Consider the following 19867-nt stretch of genomic DNA (forward strand, 5'->3'; position numbering starts at 1 on the left):
CGGCGGCCACCAGCGACTCTAGGTACGCCTGGTCGGCGGTGGACTTGCCCCATGACACGGGATCAGCCAGCTGTGCCATCGCGTCGATGAAAGGAAGGATGGGGGAAAGGGCTCAAACAAAAGGGGAGAGGTACGCTAGCTTCTTCTTCTTCTTCCTCTCTCCTCTTCGCTTTGAGCTCTGATGCAGGGGAGGCAGAGCAAGCAGGGGAGGCAAAGGCAAAGGCAGGTAAGCCGGACGGACACCCCCACGCCTCTCTTTATAATTGCTACGCCAAGCAGATTCTCCGCAGCCGCACCGAATCAACCACATTAAATGCAGTAGATTTTGCAGTCGCTAACAGCCGGGCCCTACGCCCGTGAAAACCCGTGCGCACGTGCAGTAATTATCGTGGTGCATTAATCGAAGTAGTACATCGGCACTGTAGCACCGTCATGTCAACCGGCCGCCGCCCATGCCGCTCCGTGTCCCTGAGGCTGCCGCCTGAAAAGGCGCGCCTGCACCGCATGTGCTGGGCCATGTCACGCACGACCGACAGATGACCCGTGCACGACCCACGACTCCGCCCCGCACGCGGACTGTGACGGAATATTCCCTCCGGGGATTCCTTACAAGCGAAGAAACATTATTCCGAGCCCTACTGATCAGGGGTTCGAAGGCTGGCCCTCTGAGGGTTCGACAAACGCCCCAGATCAACGGAGTTAGTGGCAGCATGGACGTTCTCATACAAACCTAGCCTCGAACGCGAGTTCGAGACGTCCTATGCTGTGTTCAAGGCCAGCCGAGGGTGCCTAGCAAGAGGGATCCCATCGAGGGAGAGCTCGAGCCCTCGGACCCCATCTAACAGGTCCGAGCCCTGCTTAGCGAACCTTTGCAAGCGCTTTATGTGACGTGTCTCCGGACCATGAGCGAACCCTTATCGAATGGGGCACGGACGTCCACTTGAACCACCTGCTAACAGCTCACCGAAGCATCCGTGACTCGCGGCCAGGGCAAGGGTAGCATGGCTCACTTCACCCCTCCTCCCTGCAGAAGGGCGACGAGGGTCGTAACGCTAAGCCGAGGTACCCCCTGATCGCCTTCACAAGGGCTAGGGCTCGGAGGCTCCTTGCACATCACGGCTAAGGCCACGTTCTCGAATAAAATCGGCTACCGCCCGATTGTGAAATCCCCCGTAACAAGCAAGCCTCCCTGCGTGCTCGATGTGCCGTTTGGATTGGTCCAAATAGGGCAGGCGTTGCCATACCAGCTGAAAGGAATGCCGAAACCGGCTGAAAGGAATGCTGAATGGCCACGTCATCTAATTAACCATACAAAGGTGACGATCATAGCCCTTGGACGAGAGCTTGCACTCCTCCAAGGCCTCGGGGGCTACACCCGCGGGTGCGCTGACGCGCCTCCATGAATGAAACTTTACACATTCGAGAGATTAAACCCAAAGGTTACCATCCGAGTCACTGCTTCGAGGGATCAAGTCTCTGCAGGACTGATACTCACTCCCACAAAGGCTCGAGAGTTACTGTCAGGTACCATAATAAGGGGCACCCTAACTTAGAGGTAAAGATGCACTCAAAAGCGCAAAACACAATTAAACAATAGGGGAAGAGGGACTAACACTACATAAGAAACAAATAAAGGAGACACCTAATATAGTGACGTGACAACAATGCGCGTCACTAATTTAAGATTAGTGACGTGTGTAAATTGGACGCGTCGCTAATATCTTTACCTACTATCCGCATCACCCATATTGGAGACGGATCTACTCAACGCGTCACTAATTACAGTGACACAGTTATTGGAGACGGGTATCTCTACCACGTGTCACCAATAAAAAGATATAATAGTGACGTAGTATATTATACGAGCGTCACCTATTTGTGTCCTACCCTATAGTGAGCAAAGCAGGGATTGAAATTATGTGGACAACCTGGGCTTGGGTTACGACGGCCTTTCACCAGGCCCAAAATAGTCCCCCCCACCCCCAAAGCGCCGTGCCTCCTGTGCGCCGCCGCCTCCTCCCTCTCAACCCTAATCCCTTTGCTTCTCCTTGTGCGCCGCCGCCCCCATCTTCTCCTTCATGTGCGCCGCCGCCCCCCTCTTCTACTTCCTGTGCGCCATCGCCGCCGGCACGCCACCTCCTCCCTCATCCGGTCATCCCTCACCGCATCCGTTCCCAGGCGCCGCTCCTTGCTCCGCGAGCGGGACGCTGGATCCCACCTCGCCGCGGTCACCCTCTGCGAGCGGGACGCCGAATCCCACCTCGCCGCGTCAACCCCCCCGCGAGCAGGACTTCGGATCCCACACTGTCGACGCCGACCTCCGCAGGTGCGACGGTGGTTCCCGACCCGCCGCCACCGGCCTTCGTGGATGCTACTCTGGTTTTCCATTTTCTTACTATTGGACAGGCAACGGATTTAGGATTTTATGCAGCCGGATGGACTATGCTTTTTCCTGCAAATTCGTGCCCAGCTTCTCCATCACATGTATTGGTATTTTTTTGCAGAAGAAGAGTTTGAGCTGGTATTCAAGCATGACTGCATATGAAGCAGCTTCAGGCGAACTCCGTTGGATCTGGGCTTGGATCCACAAGCAGAGAAGCACGCGCTGGACGTGGTTCGCTTGAGGTACTTTCGCCCCCCTTTGATTTTTATTACACTGCTTTTGGTGGAATCCGTTGCTTGCTCAGTATATCCATGGAGCGCACGAAGCGGAGGACATGCATGCTTTTGTTGATCATTAATATATCGGTTGGCTGGATTAGGACATCCATCATTATGGTTTAGGTGGGAAAATTAGTTGCCTTACACTGTGTGCAGATCAAATTGCTGCTTGCTTTCCATTCCTGCTAACGTACTTATCCCTTGCACCCCAAATGTTCTATGAAATGTGCTAACCCTCTGCTAGTACTGCAAGCCTTTCTGTAGTGCGCATTAGTTGTTCTTTTATCTGTTGCTGTTGGCCAAGTTAAGATTTCCATTAAATTGGTTGACGATTCATTGGAGTAGTCTGTCTATATCATTGCATCACTGCTTCTTTAATTAGTATCAATAATATATTGTTTCCTTCCTGATAAACTGTAAAACAGTGATTTGTCTTGCCATTTATACCATGCTGATACAATGGTTCTAGATGTTCTTTTTTCCGAACGACATTCCTACTTGATTCTCTGAATGTGCCAATGCATCTGTACTTATAAATTTCCTTGAAAATGTGTACTTATTTGCAGTGATTGTTCAGTTCCATATCGAAGCTTTGAAGAAACAGCTTAGTGTGATGAAGCTCTAATGAAAAAGGAGAGATGGCAAGCTGTCGGCTGCCTTTATACAAGGAGCCTTCCTAGATTGCTAGGCTAGGATTGTGATGGCAGGTTTGTAGCATATCGACAACCATGACTTTGTGTATTCGAACTGTTGGCTTCTTAGACATGTTGCTGTACCAGTATTGGCCTAATTATTATGACATTCATTTTCAGCTCAGATTGTTAGGTTCAGATAGTAATTGCTCTAGTTAACCTCTGTAGCTGACAGCTATTTTGCTTCTTGTTTGCGTTTGAACTGGGAATGGCCTAGTTGGCTTTAATTTCTTGGATACCCTGCATATTTAGCACATGTATTTGCTCCGTTTAATTAGCTGAGTTCTCGACCTTATCTTAATTTTGAAGAGCATAGCACACTGGTGCTCGAATTAAGAATCTTCTCTAATTATGTGTTTTTAACTCTTCAACAGAGTTTGCGTATCAGACTGAGGGAGGGTGCACAGATAAACCAACCCAGACACCTAGCTAGCAGCAGCACTCTTCCTGACATTGGAAATGGGTCAGTTCTACCCTTGTGAAAATTGTAAATGAAGAACTAAAGTTTATCTGATGCACTTCTGTGCGCATGATTCTGCTGTAACCACCATGGTTACGCCACCCTTTTGTGCTCTTCTATGTTTCGTCACAATCTTAAATTAATTAGTCACAAAATATTATTTTCTTTTGCCATGTCTAATAATTTTCACTTATCATGTGGCTTGCCTTGTTTTTGTAGTGCTCTTCGATTTGCTGCTGAACAAATCTGAGGATGTGGCCTATGGCAATGTTTCAACCTGACCTATTGCAGCTACGTGTAAGTAAAATTAACAAAGTACTGCTCTGTGACTTGTTATGATTTCCTTAATCGATTTATTTCTATTTGATTTTGTCATTGATGCTGGCCTGAATAATTTGACAACTTGATGTTTGTATAGAAAAGATCAAGAGTATAAGAAAACAATATTAGTTCTCCACTTGACATAAGTATCCCTGTCATAAAACTCTTTTGCATACATCAAACTAGCAGCAGAGAGTAGATTACAGATACAACTAGAGAATATCTGCAGTGAGCTATTTTTACTGTGTAAAGTGAGCTATTTTTGACATAACAGGTTACCTGTAATCGGTGAAATGTTATCAAATTCAAGTTTCTTGCCATCAGAACATGGTTTTTATATAAGCAAATCCTACTATTCTGCTTGTCTTGTTATTTTTTTGTATGAGAGGTCTGTTACTTAATATTCATAATATTGTCCAATTTCAGAGAAGGATCTAATAATATATGATATATGCTTCACAGATTTCGACAATTCAATATGTGCCAAGAATTTGAAGGAGTGAAGAAATGGCACAACTGCTATGGACGTCAAGCTACAAGAGTGAATACAAATTGGTGAAATCAAGAGACACCAACAAGCTTGCAAGAAATTGCTAGCTGTTATTTGGCACTATACTTTGATTCAAAGTGTATAGAGATGCTCTGTAAAGCCTTCTTTTGAACAGTCAAAGTGTATGTTAGCTTTGTATGATGGAATGCAAATGATGGGCAATGGACGCCTGCATTATTTTTTTGTTTTTTTAATTCAACATTGGTGACGGGTGTTGGTACAGCTATGTAGCTACGTCACTGATATCTTATTAGTGACATGTATTTTCTAAAGCCGTTACCTTTCTTTGTTATTAGTGATGTGTGTATCGATAGCCGTCACCTTTATGTGTTATTGGTGACGTGTGAACTCTACAGTCGTCACCTTTATGTGTTTTTAGTGACGTGTGAATTCTACGACTGTCACCTTTGTGAGTTATTAGTGATGGGTGTTCGCATGTCATTGATGTGATTCACATTAGTGACGTAAATTTAGTGACGCACATTTTAGCCGTCACTAATGTGGGTCCACATCCGTCACTAATATGGTATTTTGACCTAGTGTACTCGACGGTGATTCTGAAGAGGAAGAAGATGCCGAGCTGACTGATGGTCGACAAAGCCACCGATGGTGACAACTCCGTCGTCACTCTGCACCCGGACACCATGGAGCACCTCCAGCTACTCTGCAACGCCCAAATCCTCTCCAGTTCCAAAGAGGCCCAAACACCTAGGGGTGAAAACGGTCGGGAAAACACCCAAACCATTCATGTTCCTGTTTTTTTTTGTCGGGAACGGGAACGGGATAGGCGGACGGGAAAACGAAAGCGATATTACGGGATATCGGGAATGGAACATATCGGTCGGGAACATGTCGATTACGATCGGGAAGCGGTAACTTAAATTGGGAACAACACATGTAACCACTCAAAACATTTAGCTCGGCACAATAATTACAACCATACATCATTCACTTGCAAACAATACATAGAATAGATGAGATAATCGATTTGATAAATAAGCATCAAGTACCACCACTGCCGCTACCACCAGCACCATAGCCACCTCCTTTTGGCAAAGAAAATGCATCAGTCGGTGTAGAGCTAGATGCAGGAGTTGCACTAGACAAACACAAGCCAAGTTCTTGACTCCTTGACCTCTTAGATCCTGCCAACAGATAAATCAAATCAATAAAGACTTAAATCATGTGAATAACTCAAACTAAAAATTAGTAGATCAACATTGCAGATTTTCAGCAAATAAACGCTAATTGATTCTACTTTACAAGCCAATAAAGGAAGCTACTTATTCTGGTGTTCCTAGTACAACAACCAAGGTCACCACAAAGCTTACACATTTAATCTTATCATGTTCTGTGCAAAAGACTATATGATGAAGCCAATAATTTGCATTTCGCCAACAAAACATAGAGTATTTAAGATTGATGGCTGAGCAAAGTACAATACAGAGAGTATCCATCCAGAAGATTTCTAGTACAAGCAATAACTAATTAACTAGTTCACAGAGAACATAAACTTTCTAATCACCAATTACCTGATGTCGGAGTAGGAGCAGCAAGTTTGGTGGTATGCACCACCAATGGCAATGGCAGCTCTAGGATGTGCCGGCGCTGGGATGCTGACGAACCTGCAGCTGAAGCAGAAACACCTCCGGTCGGTGGGGACTTTGATCCTGGTGCGCCGCCGCCCGTGGATTCCATGCCGGCGGGGTCGGGGCGTCGCAGTCTCGCAGTCGCAGACTCGTTCAGGCCCTTCTGTGGTTCGGCCGTCCGAGGCGTTGCGGAGTCCGGGGCACCACCGGCGCTGGCCGCTGCCGGCTAGTGCAAACTGCAGAGGTGAGAGGCAGAGGTCGCCAGGTGCCCAGGTCGGTCGTCGCCCGTGCGGCCATGTAGAGAGCCGTAGAGGATGCGCCGGCGCTGGGAGCCTGGGTCCTGGGAGGAGGGGAGCAGGGCGGGGAGCCTGGCGCTGGCGGGTGGTGAGTGGCGGTGGCGGCTGGCAAGGGACTGAGGGAGTTCGAGACCGGGAGATGAGATGCCGGATGCGAATGCGACTGCGAGTGGCGGCTGGGAGCCTGGGAGGTTGGGACTCGGGGGACGGACGGGGTAGGTGGGTTGGGGGGATTAGGGTTTGCCAATTTTGGGCCGGGCAGAGAAGGAATCGCGGGTAGGGCGGGACCGCGGGAGGTGCCTGGGCCGTGGGCTCAATTGGTCAAAAACGGGAACAACTGACGGGAATTCCTGTCTAAAATACGGTAACCGCGAAAACAGTCGGGAAACAACCCCTCCTATTTCCGTTCTTGTTCCTGCTGGTTTTTTCCTGTTCCTGTTTTTTTTTGTCGAAACGGTATACAGTCGGTTTTTACGGGATTCGGTGGCGGTCGGGATGGGATTTTTCCGTCCCGTTTTCAACCCTACAAAGATCCCTTGGCCTACGGCCCAACACCGATGTACGGCCCATCCGATGCCCCCTCATAAACCCGCAGAAGTAATCTCCGCCTCGCTTGAGGCCTCCCCGCTAAGGCCTCCAGCAGCGCGCTCCATCTCCGCCTCGCTCGAGGGTAGGAGACCTACCCTCGGAAAGCAGACGAACTTCGCCTCGCTTGAGGCCCCCTCAGCCGAGCCCTCCGCGGGGCCTCGGTTCGGGAGGAAACTTCGCCTCGGTCGAGGCTACCCCTCGACAGGCGGGAACTGCAACCCATCTGCTCAACTGACAGGCGCATTTATTGCCAACCACTCCATCGCAGAGTGCGGAGTCAGACAGCGTCAGGCAGCCATGCCGCACAGCGGGTGTGACCGGAGTCCTGTCTGCCAACTCCGGTCATTGTGCCGCTGTTCCTGGCGCTGTTCCGGCCCTGTGCGAACGTGCCTGACACTACTCCTGCCGCTGTGCTGCCAACTCCTCATACTTCCTCTACTGCAGGACCCTCGGCAAGCATGGGAACGACCCTCGGATGCCGTACGGGCCTTGAGCAGCGCAAGACCGCCATCAGCAGCACCCTCGGCACTCCTCCCGGTCAAGCGCAGAGGACAGTACTCTCCACAGCAACTGCCACGCCACCCACCGGCGCCACAGGACGCCGGTACCTTCCGCGCATGGCTAAAAAGCTTCCCAGGATGACTGCCACACCCGACGCCATACTCTACAGTGCCCGGAAACAGCAACCATCCGCTGTTCTCCCCCAATTCGAGGGGAGAATGACGACTTCTGTGATCACCCCATGAATGTAACTGCCCCTCCTTGAGCCTGTAAAAGGAGGAGGCGGGCTCCTTCCCAGGACATGGCAACACATTTGCAAAACACACACACGCTCTCCTGAGCCCGATATTAGCACTTGCCTCAATCAACTCTAGTAGAGACTTGGGAGCTTCTCTCCCTCTCTCGCCATGCTTGTATCCCCCTACTACAAGCACCCCAGTGCAAGATAATACAGTGCTCGCACACTCTACTGGATGTACGGCCCCGTGGCCGGAACAAGAATAAACCCTTGCATCATTGTGTTACCTCTTGCATCAACCATCTAGGATTAGGGACACGCAGCATCATCACTAGTTGGTGCTAAGCCGCGAGGTCCAGACACCGACACTATCATTATAGATCTGGGTTCTTACTTCACTTCGCAGTCTTTTTGGGATTTTTGTGAGAATTCTTGCATAAAGGTCAAATACGCTTCAGTGGCACATCCACAGGCAAATGGTCAAGTAGAACGCATCAATGGCTTGGTACTTGATGCATTAAAAAAGAGACTCTACGATGACAATTCTAAGAAAGGTGGGAAGTGGATTCAAGAACTATGTCACATGGTCTGGGGGCTGCGAACGCAGCCCAGCAAAGCATCCGAACAATTTCCTTTCATCCTCACTTATGGATCAGAAGCTATACTACCTGCAGACATCATGTGGAAATCTCCAAAAGTAGAGGCCTATCAAGAAGGAGAAGCAGATGAAGCTCGACAACTTGAGTTAGATACAGTTGAAGAAGCTAGGATCAATGCTTTTACCCAGTCGGGTAGATATCTTCAAGGAGTCAGACGCTATTATGATCGCAATGTCCAGCAAAGATCTTTCAATGTAGGAGATCTAGTTCTGCGACGAATCCAAGATGAAACAGGACTACACAAGTTAAATTCCAGATGGGAGGGGCCTTTCATTATGTATAGAGTTACAAGACCAGGATCATATAGAATTACGGATGCTAATGGTAATGAGGTACCCAACTCTTGGAATATCGAGCACTTGCGCAAGTTCTACCCTTGATTCAGTTGTATGATGGTGCCAGTTGATCTCTTTAATAAAGCAATGGTTTCTATCAACTCTCGACTACATAAAAGGCAGTTATCAACCTGACATCGTCAGGATTGACTACTTCTTAAAGGGTTTTTCCAACCAGGGTAATCTTTAAAGATTCATACCGACCTGGATAACCCAATCTAGATAGCCTACACAATTTTTTCCACTGGAATAACCTATCAAGGTTCATCCAAACCGGATAACTATACGGGCCACATCCTTGTCCTCAATATAGGACACAACTTACTCGCTGGCTCGAGTAGGTCCATGGATACCTTTACTAGTTTGTCCAACTTGGGTAACCCGACAAGGTTCACCCTAACAGGTCAACTCTAAAGATAATTCCAGCCTTGCGCTAAAGGCACAACTACTCGCTCGCTCGAGTAAGTTTTGGATACTGTTAAAATTTGTCCTACTGGGGTAACTCGACGGGGTTCATCCTAACTGGTCAATGTTAATAGTTACTCCAGTCTACAAGTTAGACACTCTACTCACTCGCTCGGGTAAATTATGAATATCTCTATACAGTTTTTTCTATCTGGATAATCCGACGGAATTCACCCTAACTGATAGACTATGGAGATTACTCCATAGCAACACTCTACTCGCTCACTCGAGTAGTTTGTATGTCGACTATTTATCCTACGATTTCAGATCAAGTTTCTGAAGATGCATCAACAGGATAAAATAGTGATTTATACAATGACAAGTCTGTACAGATTTAAGGAGCTATTACTAACAGATCATTCTGCCAGGTTCTTCAAGATCTCCTCAGCAATCATTTCTGTTTCCTTACAATAGCCCTGGAAATCCTGATCCGAGCAATCAGAGGCTATTCCTTTTGCTATTAGAGCTAAATTATTCTGAGGCCAATAAGACTTTACAGTCGCGAGCATGTGCGACAGGTAGTTTTTCGAGGTTGCAGTCATGAAGTCAATAATCTTTTTGGGAGCTCCTTCCAAGTGCTCGACCAGAGATCGACTACTTGACGCTTCTCCTTCCTGAGGATCAACCATGTCCACAATTGCTTGAGCTGCAGCTACCAGCCAAAGTTGTTCGCTTGAGGGACCTGTCAAAGGACATTCCAGTGATTTTGCAATTAATGGTCAAAGACTATCAAGTGGAGTTCAAGTACTTACAGGCCTGTGCAGTTTGCAGTTGTTCTTGAAGCTTGGTTTTCTCTTCTTCCAGACTCTTGATTTGCTATTTCATCTCATAAATCTCTCATGTATGCTGTCCGTTAGCTTCATAAAGCTTGTTCCGAGCATCGAGAGCTTGATCAAGACGTTTGGCAATTTCTGCATTCTTCTGAACAAGGTGTTCCGGTTGTCCACAGTCTTATACAAAGCATGAGACTTTAAGAAAGACCGATTGGCAACATCCTACAAACACCAAATATGATATGTCAGGTATCATAAACTACTCGATAATGGGCAAGACCGGGGAGACGAAAACTTACCTTGGTGAATTTGAAGCTCCACTGCATATAATCTGCAAGCTTCTTTACATTCTCCACAGTAAGCAGAGGATCATCAAAGAGTTCTTTTCCCAACTCTTCTTGGGCAGAGTCAGGTAGAGACTGGAAGGGTACTACTCGAACACTAGATTTACTCGACCCTCTAGCCTCTCCACTGCCAGTACCAGCAGCAGCAGTAGTAGCGGCATCACTAGCGGGCGCAGATGGAGGAAGTTGTTCAGCAAATAGGGAACCTTTCTCTGCCCCAGGAGCAGGTTCCTTCGATGTCCCAGAGGTGCCTACTTCCTGGCATGCTGCAGCATCGGAGTTCTCAATTAACCCGATTATTGGCGAATCGTGGGCTGATCGAGTAGTTAAATCCGGGTCATCCTCTACCCAGTTACGGAAATCTTGGACCTGAGCCTTCTCATGGTCAGGAAGGTATTGTATCCTGAACAAGCTGGAGTCAGCACAAGATAATTAAAGATTAAAATGGATCCAATGGAGAAAGTAAGGCACTTACTTGCCACTATCGAGACGATATATTTTCCTCTGCAACAGTGATCCAGGGGCTGGCTTCCGCTTCTTATCGCCACCAGACTGGGCGGCATCAATCGGAGATGGAGGCATACAATACCATGTTTTGTAATGATTCTGCAAAGGACCAAGTTTCATCAGAAAAGCAAAGGGAATTACTCATACAAGTACTCAAAAATGCTCACCAACACTTGCCCAGGAATTCTCGGGCGGCTTGCCTGCCCAGAATAGCACTGGAAGAGTCAAAGACTTGTCAAAGTTGTCAAGTACTTTGCAGCATCTTTTTATCACCTCAGAGTGAGCCATTGGCTCAGGAGAAAATCTAGTTGGATCTGTTTTGCCTTCATATCTGAAGGCAGAATGTTTTCGATGTTGCAAAGGTTGTAGTTGACGACTCGCAAAAGAAAATACTACATGATCTCCAGTAATACCTTTCTTCTTCAACTTCTCAAGAGCATCAAGGAGGCATGTTACTTGACCACCACCAGGCCCAGTACTCATCCAATTTGCTTGGACTTTGGGGGCGCCAGGAATTCTCTCAGGAAGTGGAGATTCAAAGTTTCCGACATGAAACCAAAAACTTTTCCACTCGACTCCTTTACCAGATGGCTGATAGGATAAGTACTCGTCTCGATTTTTAGGACGGAGTACTAACTCACATCCTCCGACGACGGCAGGTTTACTAGCGTCAGGGCACTACCAGGAAATGCACGTTGCGCGACGCCCCAAAATCATCGCAATAAGCCCATTTTTGTTGCAATATCAAGGAAAAACAACAAATTTAGGGTCGTTGGGAAAAGAATCTGGGCGTCGCATATACCCGGGTGGCAATATGCTATCTCATCACATTGTTTTCAGTTGGGATAATGCAGGTTTGTTGCAACGACGTTCAGCGTGGCAATATGTTGTTGAAGCAACGACCTTGGTCGTCGCGCTAACTAGTGCTAGGGTTGCTATAGTTGATTTTGCAACCACGTAGGTTAGATGCAATCACGCACTAGTGCAATGGAAGATTTCGGTTGCAATAGCATATATTGCAACAATATCTAGGTGTGGCAATAACTCATATGGTGTTGCAATATCCTTGTAAGATATAGCAACGATTTGTTACCCATGGCTATATCCTAAGAGGATGTCACAACGCCTCTTGAAGTCATCGCTATACATTTGAAGGATATACCAACGCCAGGACTTGTCGTCGCTATATCCTTAGAAGATATCACAACGCCAGGAAGAGTCGTTGGTATATCCATAGAGGATATCACAACGCTGGTTATTGGCGTCGCTATACCCTTAGAGGATGTCATAACGCCAGGACGTGTCGTCACTACATCCGTAGAGGATATCACAACGCCAGAACGTGTTGTCGCTACATCCGTAGAGGTTATCACAATTGCAGATATTGGCGTCGCTATACCCTTAGAGGATGTCACAACGCCATGACGTGTCGTCGCTACATCCGTAGAGGATATCACAATGCCAGTTTGCAGCTGTCGCTATACCATTAGAGGATATCACAACGCCAGTTGCAGCTGTTGCTATATCCTTGTAGGTTATCACAACGCTAGTTGTAGCTGTTGCTATATCCTTGGAGGATATCACAACGTCACTTGAAGTCGTCGCTATATACTTATAGGATGTCCCAATGATAGTACGAGGCGTCGCTATGTCGTTATAAGATATCCCAACGGCAGTTCGAGTCGTCGCATTTTAATTGGTGTCTATCCCGTCAACGATACGATTCGTTGCTATATTCTGTGTCGGAAATCCCAACGCCCATATGAATCGTGCCAATATCAGAACAAATCCAAATATAACAGAAATTGATGCAAAACATAATTCCAATCATCAAAGCATCAAATAAGAATCTAGGGATTAAAAACAAGCAGGGCTCAAACCCATAATGTATTCAAATGCAAACTTCTTTGTAGACATAAAACCAATAATGTCTACGACATCAAGAAACATCTAGTGTCAAGTGCACATATTAAAATAACATAGTTAAGAACAGATGTCCATTGATCATAACCATTGACCCGGCGATTGCAAATCTCAAAGCTGATGCACACATCAAAATATGTTGGAAGTGTGCAATGATTAGTCTTAGTTTGCAGCCGAACCTTGATTCTCCTACAGCTTAAGAGAAACATGGTTCATAGTGAGATGACAAAGTTATGGCCTATATATGTTTGCGAAAGCGAAACGACAGTTCCTTACCTGTTGTAGTCTTTTTCTACTTGATCTCCTTTTATGTAGCAGCTGCTGTTGAGTAATGTATGTCTTATTACTAGCTGCTGCATCTTTTGCACTCTTATCGTTGTTGAACAGACTCTTAGAAATGTTAGATGTTTCCTTTAAACTACGAGGTGGAACATTTTCTTTCTCTATTGTGGTTTGACTTTGTTGTCCAATCTGCATTGTAATGTGGCAATAATTAATTTTGCCTCTATCTGAATGCACAAAACATGGTGATACGAATTATTCTAATTCATCACGTACCTGGTTTAGATGGCGCTTTGGAGGCTGTGCTGGTGTTTCAACATTACTAGTGTTTTCCTTAGCGTTCCTACCTCCATTCTCAGTTGGTGCAGCATGAATGTTTACCTCAGCGCTCCTATGTTCATCTGCTGCCGTATCGTTCGATGCAGGGATAGCCTACATGTGTGAAATAATTAGGCAAGTAAGAGATTGGCAGCAGTCATGTAGCAGTAAACCTCAACCATAAGAAATTATAGTTGCTCAGTATCATGATGCTAGTTAATTCAGGACATTACAAAGAAAATTGTACAATCTGATTTCATGCATTACCTCTTCTGTTGGCAGCAGATTATTATTTTGTGCCATCATTGTTATGACCTCCTGCATCACTTCCTGTTTAAGTTTTGCTGCAAGCTCTTGCTTCTCTGCTTCCTTCTCAGCATCTTTCTGTGCCATCAGTTGTTGAAGTCGATGAATCTCTTTTGCCTGATCTTCAAGTCTGTCCTGAAGGATTCGTTTGTTACTGCGAGTCGACATGTAACCATGGCCACGTGACTTGGAAGATTTGGCTCCTGTTGCTTCTAGGTACGTTTCATGGAAAGCTTTTCTTCTTCAACGGGGTCAGCTGCGGCACATGTAGATTCTTCCTGTTCATTGGATTCTGATGTTGACAGTCTCCATGATGTCTGAGACTGAGGGAAAGAGACAATGGAAGGTGCAGTTTATGTAATGTTCTGACAGAAATAATAAAATATAGTGTGGAAGCATAATTACGATCGAACAATTACTCACGTAAATTTTTTCTGCTAGGTGTCCAGACCATATTCCTTGTCGTGTGTGCGTAACCTTAAAGAGTTGCAAAGTACTTAGTTCTGAACCAGTTTCTCTATCTCTCTCTGAGGGCAATATGAAATGACTTTAATACCATATTATTTGTTTTATGTATTGGAAGTGAAAAATAATGTAAGAAGTATTTACATTTTCCAACTGCACTGCGAGTATGGTTTGGAACCCATCAGATGATTTGTTCTCAAATTCTGTCGATTTGAAGAGTTCTGGCTGCTAACTAACTGCACCCAGCAAACAAGTAATGTTTATCAATGTAAATTTGAACTGATGATTCTGTAATTAGGTTTGTAAAGTAGTGTTGTACCTTGAACTTCTTAGATCCAAAGTACTTGATCAAATAATGCCACTCCACAATGTCTAAGTCTTCAGGCCTGTTTTTCATCCTCTCATCATAAGTGTTGAATGCCTTGTAGGTATCACTAAAAGTGGCTCGCCATCCTTTGTAGCGTTGTTGTGCAATCTTCCAAATCTTTTGCTTCATTTCATCAGTGTCTTTGATATCCCAACATGACTGTACGAAAGAAAATGGATATTTTTAATGCAACCTTTTGTAGGTAGCTAATAAAGTGTCTACCACTATATATGCTTGAGATAAATGAATAAATATGCATGTGTCATTTACATACGATAACTGCATGTGCGATACTAGTTTTGACATTTTCTTTCACATCTTTCCACCGTCTAACTCCAATTAGTGGAGCCCTTTTCCTTGTAAACATAACCACTTCGTCCATAAATGTACACCTGTTTTCTCCACATGGACCACCCCACTTTGCGGAAAATTCAATTTTTAGTTTTTGATGCATCCCTCTCTTGGCCACTGCAGCAATCCCTTTTAAGGTACCACGTCCAGTTTTCTTGCCACCATCTAATAATAAAGACATAAGAGCTTATATTAACTACTGAAGAATAAAGACTGTAGCTAGTTTGCAATCATGTACCTTTCAGCTTCTTTATTTTCCTAGCATGACGTGGCCAGTCTGTTGGAGGAGGGTCACTGCTACCATTTGCATCATTAGGTTCCGCCGGGCAGCCTGATTGAGATCGTCGAGCGACGCATCAAGAGCCTCGCCGTGCTGTCGGAAGACGACCCTCATCCCCATGATGAAGAGCACCTCCAGGTTGCCTGCACCGTGGGTGTTCACGATCAGTCGCTCGCTGATCACCGCGTCGGCCGACTGCTGCAACACCAGCATCAGGTTGAGGCTGCAGCGCAGCAGCGCCGCTCCACACACCTTGTCTCTCATGAGAGAGCAAGCACCCTGGAGGTGACGGAGATCATCCATGGGGTTCTCGGATGAGGCCGCAACACGGGCAGCGATGTGGATGAGCATCTCCTCAGGAAGGACGATGAGGGATCTTGCAAGTACCATATGCCGCCCAGCGACGAGAGGTCAGTGAGGTTCTGGTCGGTATGGTCGTTGACAAAAAGAGGGCGAGAGCGCAATGATGGCAAATGGATGAGGCGAAGTGGGAAGAAAGGTGAAGGGACCTATTTGGGGAAGTGGGAAGAAAGGCGAAGGGACGTGAAGGCCGTTCGGCTTCGTAAAGAAATTGGCAACACAGTAGTTGTTCCCATCCAAAGCCACTGACATGTGAGCCTGACAAGACAGGGCACACAAACAAGTGGGACGAAGCATTGAAGCCGCGACAATGGAATGTGACGCGCCCACCAGGAAGCGCGCCCATTCCCTCGCGTGCGGTTTCGCTTCTGGCCTCGAAGTAAATGAAACTAGTGTAACACGATGCTATGGCCTCGAAGTGATAGATGATCTTCTCCTAAGAATTTAAAAAAAAACCTGATTTGGAATATAGATGACAAATCTTTTAGTGTTCATTAAGAATCAAAAAAAAAGATGAACGTGAGTGAACAACTGAGTGCACAACTCATGGACAAGGTGGGACCCGCTTGACAATCCCACAACCACATCCGCATGTGCAGAAGTCGCCTCTCCTGGTCGGCGAATCGAGTGCCATGCGGTGTGACGTCACTTGCTTGTGGGCCTTGGCTACTGGGCCAATATGTCAGTGGCTTTGGGGTGGGCACAATAGCTGGGAATTCGGTGGGGACATCGCTGATGTTTCCCTCCAAAAGCTGAAGCCCTTTTGCCCACGACATGTGGGACCCAGCGGCATCACCGCGTGGGTCTCGGCGCACACTGACCAGCGGTTCGGTTAATCGTTGTTGTACTTTGATTCATAATGAAAACTTTAAACTTGTATAGATTTCTCAATTTTTGTCCGAATCAGTTGTTTTTTTGCGTATTTCTTGGAAAATGTTCACACAGCAAATGGATTCAACTTCATCGAGTGTATCCAGTCTGATTTTGTACCTTAATTGAAATATGTCTTAGCATTGCATACACTAAGTTACAACACGGCAATGAAGGTGAAGTTGCCAATGACATTTGGTGTATAGGCAATCCTAAGCTATATGCAGTCTTTTGATATTGTGAAGTGCATTATTCTATGAATGTTAGAGGGATGATGAGTATCTCATCGTATGTGCATATGATCATTGTAGTGGAAATTGAAGGAGAAGATGAACACTCCAAAGTGTTGGGTTTTTTTTTTAAATGTGCATCGTAAATGCTACTTGCAGGGAGGTCTTTTTGCACTGTGCCTGCAGATAGTCCTCATCCCCACTCTAATAATTTTATAGAGTTTTTTGTACGCCACGTCAATTGGTCAAGTTGCATCTATCAGTCACAAAGAGTGCTAACGAGGGGGATGGGACGATGACATGTCGCGCAGACCATGATGGGACGACGACCCATCGCGTTGACCAGAAGGCACCTTCATTGCGCACGTTCTATTTTGGAGTAGTACTATGAGACTGACATGCTAGTTCATATATGGTTCTATTATGGAAATGAATGATTCCCTTCAAGTTTGAATATAAGACTGAAATTAGACTGAACTGAGTTTCAAATTTCTTGCCAGCACTTTCGCATGCCCAAATTTTGGTAACCAAAATATATATAATTAAAGTTTGATAATGCCAGATAGATATATGACACATCACCACAATATCATAGACAAATAATATACAAAACAACAGAGCAAACCAGTTTCAAACAAGAGAAAACAAAACAAATTAAAGCAAACAAATTAAACCATCTCCACGCGGCTCACATCCTGCTGACGGTGTACTCCACCTGGTTGTTCATGCACCTCATCCAGAGGTCGTACTCAGGACTGATGTGGCACCCCGCACTGTAGTATCAGATGATGAAGGTCCCATCTCCATAGCGCCTGCATTCCGCCCATGTGCAGACGTGGGTATCGTCGACGAGCAGGTCGACATCACAGTTCGGAAGCCAGAGCCGGGATGCAATGATCTCGTTGTCCCACTGGACCGAGTGGTGCAGCGGTGGCAGGCCACGGTTCTCCCATCAGCGTCAACCTGCGACGGGCCGCCGCTGATTGCATGGAGCACCACCAGCGCTTCGGGGTCCGTGGGGTTCCGACGCCACGCCGAAGTCCCCAGCGACAGCGGCTTGGTTGATGAGCGCCTGCTCACCGGCGAGATCTCGCCGCTCCATCATCATCTGTATCCCAGCGATGTAGATGGCCTCGCGATTTCCGGCGAGATGCAAGCGATCCTCGAACCACGACCAACTAACGTCGGGCCACCGCCTCACATACTGTCGAATGCCCCAGAGCTGCAGGCGGCGGAGCACCTCGGGGGAGTCGCAGATCCGCCAGAGCATGGCGCAGACGCGATGAAGTCCCGCGTACCGGATCGAGGCCGCCATCCCATGCCGGTCCTCAAGGTGGAGAAGGAGGATCCAGATGATGAGATCCTCTGGCAGCAACAGCAATGGCGGTGAACTCCTTCTCCTTGATGACGAATCCATGGTCACCGCTGCCCTCTTGCACTCTTGCCCTCTTGCCCTCGATTTAGATTGTTACAGGTATGCCGAGAAAGAGGCGATGCGGCGGCGTCCGGCGAGAGGAAGAAGGCGAAAAACCCCCGTTTGTGAGGGGACGTATTTGGGGAAGGGGGAAGAAAGGCGAAAGGACGGGACGACGAGGCAGTTTGGCTTCTAAAAGAAACTAGCAACACAGCAGTTGTTCCCATCCAAAGCCACTGACATGTGGGCCTGGCAAGCCAAGGCCCACAAGTGACCGAGAGGACGCATATAAATTGTTGTAGACATATTTTAGAGTTCAGTTTTTATATCAATATAAGAAACTAAACTAAAGTACCTATGGTTCTCTTCAACCAAGGTGCAGTGATTATATTTTATAGGGGTACATATGTAATTTATAGCTACCATTTTGGGTGTGTTTAGATCCCAAATTTTTATACCCAAAAACATCACATCGAATATTTGGACATATGCATGGAGTACTAAATGAAGTCTATTTATAAAAGTTTTTGCACGGATGGGTTGTAAATCGCGAGATGAATCTAATGTGCCTAGTTAATCCATGATTTGCAACAATGCAAATCATGGATTAAGTAGGCTCATTAGATTCATCTCGCAATTTACAACCCATCCGTGCAAAAAATTTTGTAAATAGATTTAATTTAGTACTTCAAAATGGAAAGATTCCATTACCAAAAATTTTTGGGTGAGGACCTATCAAGATCTTATGGAAAGATCTTCCAGCAAGCAGTGTGCCTCCTCCACTGCACCGCTGCAAAGCCTAGTACATTGCTTCGGCCATTGGGCAAAAGGGTGCCGCTCAGAGGTCAGCACTGATCATACAGGGTGCAGAGACGGTTCCTTCCCAAGACGCAGCCTGACCTTCCTGTCGACAACGAGACAGTGCATGGTAGATGGTACTAGTTGTTTAGATCATTAGACCACAAATTCTTGCTAATTTGGAGTAATAATTAAAATTTATTTACAAAATTTTTTACACAGATGAATTGAAAATCTCGAGACGAATCTAATGAGGCTAATTAATCCATGATAAATCCATAATTAGCAGATGTTTACTGTAGCATCTCTGTTGCAAATCTTGGATTAAGTAGGCTCATTAGGTTCATCTCGGGTTTTATAATCCATCTGTGCAGAAAGTTTTATAAATAGATCTTATTTAATACTCCATGCATGTGCTCAAACATTCAATGTGACGTTTTTGGGTGTAAAATTTTGAGATGAAAATTGTAGTTGCTTTTCTGTCATGGTGCATTTATTAGAGCTGTCTCCAGAGAATACCTTTCCTACCACAAGATGTCTCTAAAAAATATTATTCTATTTGGAGAACCGGGTGCAAAAGCAAGCACCATGGTTATTTGGATCACCTAGCTCTCAAGTAGTACTTGTCAATGTATGCAAATATTTCTTGTGTATGGTTGAAAATGCTATAGGTTCCCTTTTCGTACAAGTTGTAATAACACGTGTTATAAATTTTGGACATTATTTAACTTTGTTATGTAACAAAGCTTTATGTTTGAAAATTACACAAAAGGACTTGACAGTAGCATCAAACGTACTTGGTCATTAGTTCATTACACAAAAGCCATGATTCCTACTTGAACATTACACAAAAGCTAAAACATGGCTCCTATCCTACAGCTTCAACTTGAATCCTATCCTATGGGAAGAAATAAACCCAACGCT

General features: G+C 46.0%; 1 long non-coding RNA gene across 1 annotated transcript; it reads left to right on the forward strand.

The window, feature by feature from the left end:
* Positions 1 to 2038: 2038 nt before the first annotated feature.
* On the forward strand, positions 2039 to 5074 carry LOC120660179. Its single transcript, XR_005669404.1, has 6 exons — positions 2039 to 2326; positions 2505 to 2625; positions 3228 to 3368; positions 3728 to 3816; positions 4033 to 4110; positions 4597 to 5074. It is a non-coding gene; the product is annotated as an uncharacterized LOC120660179 (long non-coding RNA).
* Positions 5075 to 19867: the final 14793 nt, after the last annotated feature.

The sequence above is a fragment of the Panicum virgatum genome, chromosome 2N (assembly GCF_016808335.1).
Source record: "Panicum virgatum strain AP13 chromosome 2N, P.virgatum_v5, whole genome shotgun sequence".
Lineage (NCBI taxonomy): Eukaryota > Viridiplantae > Streptophyta > Magnoliopsida > Poales > Poaceae > Panicum > Panicum virgatum.